We start from the raw sequence: 5,509 nt of genomic DNA, 5'->3' as shown, positions 1-5,509 counted from the left end.
GAAGGAAGAAAAGAAAAATCAAGGAACAAAATCAACTTTAGATAGGCACAAATTACTCCTCATACTCCCTCCTTGTCCCCTAATTTGAGAGAGGGGACAGGGTGGGGGAAGTCGTCAGTGTGAAGGGGAATCTGAGGTGAACAGTTCCAACAGTAAAGTTACTTGTTTGATAGATTGGGGCAGGGCAGAAGGCCCAGATACAGCGCCCCCCCTCCAACCTCACCCTTATGTCACTGACAGCTACACGGATATCAAGATGGGTCTGGGTGAAGTAGAGAGAGAGGTAGCATTGCTGTACTTGAGAATTCTACCTTGGCAGCAGTGGAGCAATGTGGTGGCTGTGATAGAGAGAGAGAGTACATAAGAAAGTCAACCATTCTAAGCTGCCATACCACATAAGGAGGAAGGTGTGTTGTGCCTAATGGAAACTGACAATAGAAGGTTACCAGCCTAGTAGTGGTGATGGTTCCCTAGGAAATCAATGGAGTAGACTAGGGAAAAATATAGAGTAGCAGGGAAGAGTAACTGAAGCATTGTTTACTATTGTTATATATTACATACATACATACACACATACTAATATAAAGAATCAAAATCACAGTGTTTACATACACATTTATATATACGCAGAGCAATCACAAATAGCTATATATTCCCATACGTTGCCAACCTTGCACATCTCAAACCACCATGACTATGCAAACTTACTTAAGTATTTGGTATGTGTAATTTATTTAATGAATTTCAGTAGAGTGGAAATTTAATGAGTGTCAGTGTGAAAAGGCAATTAAATTATATTGGCATACACACACACACATACAAATTAAGTGAAAGGAGTATCATAATTATTAAGTACATACATACATGCATATAATAGGATAGTATTTATAGATATTTGACGTCACATAAATACATAAACATTTATAAATGTATATTTCTCACTACATAAGACTGGGATTATAAATAAAGCACATTATAATATAACTATGTACCTACATAATGCGCATATACAGATGTATACATACATATTGTACATATATATGTGTGAGTACGTATCATAGATGTGTATGTACATTATATATATATTTATTATTCTTATACAAGAATGTTGTTGACAGTAACTTTGAAGTTTCACCCAGTTAAGCCATCATTGGACTGGTCAAAACATCAAAGTAACTGTCAATAACATTCTTGTGTAAGGGTAATAAATTTGTACGCTACAAGAGTATAGAGTAACCCACCAAATTAATAACAAATTGTTTTTATTATAATTGAGCATAAAAACAAATATTTTTATGTGTGTGTGTGTGTGTGTGTGTGTGTGTGTGTGTGTGTGTGTGTGTGTGTGTGTGTGTGTGTGTGTGTGTGTGTGTGTGTGTATGTATGTGTGTGTGTGTGTGAAATAAGAGTTTGATTCAGTTCCACATGACTTCAAGTTTAGTGGGTGCCTATATGCCCCATCTCCTTGGATTTAAGGAACTGAGGCAAACTTATTAAATACATGTACTCTAAGCAAATCTGTTGAGTACTACTTTCTTTTGTTCATATATACAGGGTGTGATGGGTAAATTGTTGCCATTTTTTATTTTCTATTTTGTGCATGTTATACTGTTTGTTTTTGATTTTATCAATTACACAGTAGAGTCAGTTGGGCACCGTCTGTGACAAAAACAGCACCATTATGCAATTCACTCTGCCAGAAATTTGGAAACGACATGCTGTACTGCTTGGCATTTGTACCGGAAGTTCCAATATGAACATTTCAGAGTGTTTGGGTGTCAATCTGAGTGTTTGTCGTGTCCCCAAAACATGTACCAAGACTGATAAAAATCAAACATCCAGTCAACATTATTATGGTCTTTAGAGTGATGACTAGTAAGGGAATGTTATGCCTCCATTCATCTTCCCACATGGCCTCAGACTCAATATGGAGACCTACATCAAGTGCCTGGTGGAGGTAGTGAAACCCTGGGTCAAGAGGGTGGCTGCTGGAAGACCCTATGTTTGGCAGCAGGACTGTGCACCATGCCACACAAGCAGGAGAACCTAGTCATGGCTGTCAAACAATTTCTGCAACCACTTCACCCCTAACTGGCCACCTGACTCCCCAGACTGCAACCCCCTTGATTATTATGTGTGGGGCACAGTTGAGTGAGAGATCAACAAAACTCCTTGTAACACCAAAGATGAACTGAAGGCAAGGATTATGGTCACATTTACCAACTTAAACAAGAAGGCCGTCCAGAAGAGCTGCAGGCTATTCCAAAGTCATTTGGAGGCTGTGGCTGAAGCCAATGGCAATTTTATTGAATAAATTTACTCTTTAGTATTTCAAGATATTTTTGTGTAATTTTGGTAAATATATCTGTTGTCATTTTTGCGTAATTTAGATGACAATTTATTCACAGCACCTTGTATATATGGAGAAAAAGAGTTTAAAATATGAATGTTAATACTAGACTATAAAAATGTGTTCTAATATTAAAATTCTCTTCTCACAGCACACTAAAATCATTCATAATTTGATGCTCTGTTGAACTGATATCACAAGTCAAAGGGTTGATTTGGAGCTCGACAACAACAACAATTAGATTCTTAGAATTATATCATTTAACTACACATGTGCATAATGCTATCATAAAGATGACTACTGTTCTCTCACTGGGTTCCATGCCTACAGAAGCAAAATAATTATTTGTTAAGAATCCCAGGGGGATTATTTATTACCTCTACTGACAACAAAGAGTTTTTTTCTCTTGCAATGAAGGGCAAATTATATGATGCTTGTGTACAAAGTGTGATATTACATGGACATTGAATCTGGAGCATGTGTGAAAGCTGGAAAGAAATGGTGCAAGCATGCTGGATGTGCATGAGAGAAAATTATGCCAGTATGGGCATGTTATGTATATGATGGATGGTGGGTAGAGAAAAAAAATAAGTGCCAAGTGATTCAAGTGGATGGAACTTGCAGAAGAGGAAAACCAAGGTAGACACGGGAAGAACTGATGAAAACTTAACTCAAGAGTTTGAACCTTATAAAGGAGATGACAAACAACGATCACAAGTTGTAAGACACTCTGATGGAGAACACCTGTCCAACCCATGCTAGCATGGAAAAAATGGATGTACAAGTGATAAGTATTCTTTACTTTATTGAAACTAATTGCAAATTATTATATCTATTTTGACACTTTATTGAAGTGAGCTTTTACCAGGGTTGGAGCCGAACAACCTCCAGTTTTCCAAAAGAACACTGAGTGCACTCAGTACACTCAGTAAAGCTGCTGGTGAATGAATGGACTGTTAGATAAACACAAACTATGCAATCTGTAATATCTAGAGCAGTCAAGTTGACCTGCTAAAAATAGCAGCCAAATTTTAAAAAGATTAGATAAAGCAGTCATGGATACCCTCCAAAAAGACAAAAAGGTTACAACTGATATGCCTTTGATCTAATATCTGCTCTGTCATGTGACAGTTATAAATGAGCATCACCATCATACAAGTGGGGCCATTCATTTCCTATCTGCTAGGAAAATATGTCTGGTCATAGGGAAATATTATCTAGCTTAGAAACAAGATGAAGTGGGGGTGACAGGAAGAGCACGTCAGCTGTAGAAAATCAGCCTCAATGAATTGTCTGAGCATGCAAGCATGGAAAATAGACATTAAAATAATGACGAATCCCTAGACATACACACATGTAGGGTGTAACTGCAAAGGATGCATAACATAAGTTTCTAGACACTTAAGATCACAGATATCTTTAGTAACTCAGACAGAAATATTCAATGTGATTTCAAGAAAATACACATAAAACCTAGAACAGTATATTTCTGCTGAAATACGCAAATGAAACCATTCCCCATCTCCTTATCCAGTGAACATTTGCATACTGAAGTAAGCAGATATATGATAGTTCCCAACTGTAAACATTCCTGTTGTACATCCTGATAATGTAGTATATAGGGCTTGCTTTAAAGGTCAAACATACTCTATTCAGTTAAATAGCTATATATCTTGGTAAAAGAGAATTTGACAATAACATTTAAAGACACCTCTTGACCCACTGTTGTGCTGTCTCTCATCATGTTATATATAGTTTGAGAGCACTTTAGCTCTTCATGACCAGAATACTTACAACAACAGTATCAAATTAATAACATGGTGGAGAATTTCCTTCTTATTCCTTAGTAAGCCTAACCGTAGCCCAATAAATATAATTTAGCATGATGATTTATTTAAATGTATCTTTGAATTAATTTGATATTATTATTAACTTAATCTGACAACATCCAGTGTTTTTAATACTTAATGCCCAACTGAAAAATTAGGAAAACAAATTATAGAGTATAAACTGCTGAATGGCTCTTTAAGAGACAGAGTAAGATTTGAAAAAGGAAAATAGCAATAGAATTTCAAAGTCAGAAATGAACTTAGCAACAACCACAAATACTAAAAACTAAATCTGTTCTTAACAATGAAACCAGAAGCTGAGTTATTTGGATCCACCTAAGCCACATTCTTAGTAATAATACCTGTAATTTTTCTCCCTTTTCATTAAGCTTTCTAAGGTACAATAAGATTTTTCAAGCAGAATATGAAAACATGGCAAGTGAAGGGCGTAGCGAGGCTCAAGCAAACCTCTAACTATAGATTAGTAAACATTTCAAACAATTTACTCGGTGGAATTTGTGAATTCCCCTTCCTACTGCTTTAAGCACCAAGACAAAAATAGTTTCATTGACACACCAGAATTCTTCAGCAGGTGAGTTGCAGCTTCAGTGCAATGATATAGCACCAGCAGACACCCCCACACATAAACATAGGTTTTATAATATAGCAAAAGGCAAGACTACTATTCTAGTTACGCTTGCCAAATGCTATTGGAACAACAACTTGAATTAAAAACTAAATTTCAAGATTCTCAACACAACATTAATGAAAACTAATCGTACATACTTTACCAAATTTGGAAGACAGTTTACAAGCAAGGTCTTTGTATGACTCTTATGAAGAGGAAATGTTAAATAATGCAAGTGGGCTTACATGACCTTGATTTGTGACAAGACTAGGAATGATATCAATATTCCTCTCAATGATCTAACCTTTTCAATACAACAGCCAAGATAGCCTCCAACAAACTCCCTGATAAGGGCCACAAATAATCCTTAGGATGAGACACCCTAAACTTAAGGCAACGACGACCCAGTAATTTGGTTTTTATATTTCAGAAATTTAAAATAAAAATTATAAATCTGCTGCATCATTTCCATATATGTTGGAGGGAGCATCAAATTTAGACATTTGTATGAGGTCTGAAAAAGAAGCAGAGTTTCCAGCTAATTTCATTGAAACATACAAAATGAAGTGTCTTGCCTCATAAAAACCTAATTGAGAAATAGTGACCTCTCAATGTTTCATGTATCTTCTCATGTAAATGTCAAAATTTGTACTTCAGTTGAGAAGAACAGTTGTCAAATCCGTTGAAATACCAAACATAATA

General features: G+C 36.0%; 1 protein-coding gene across 44 annotated transcripts in view; it reads right to left on the bottom strand.

The window, feature by feature from the left end:
- LOC106871604 (titin) overlaps positions 1–5,509 on the bottom strand; it is a 454,558-nt gene that overhangs the window by 179,403 nt on the left and 269,646 nt on the right. The gene's annotated exons all lie outside the window — the stretch shown is intronic.

Source organism: Octopus bimaculoides, chromosome 4, assembly GCF_001194135.2.
Source record: "Octopus bimaculoides isolate UCB-OBI-ISO-001 chromosome 4, ASM119413v2, whole genome shotgun sequence".
Taxonomy (NCBI): Eukaryota; Metazoa; Mollusca; class Cephalopoda; order Octopoda; family Octopodidae; genus Octopus; species Octopus bimaculoides.
Note: the sequence above shows the minus strand (reverse complement) of the source record. Positions and strands in the feature narration are given on the sequence as shown.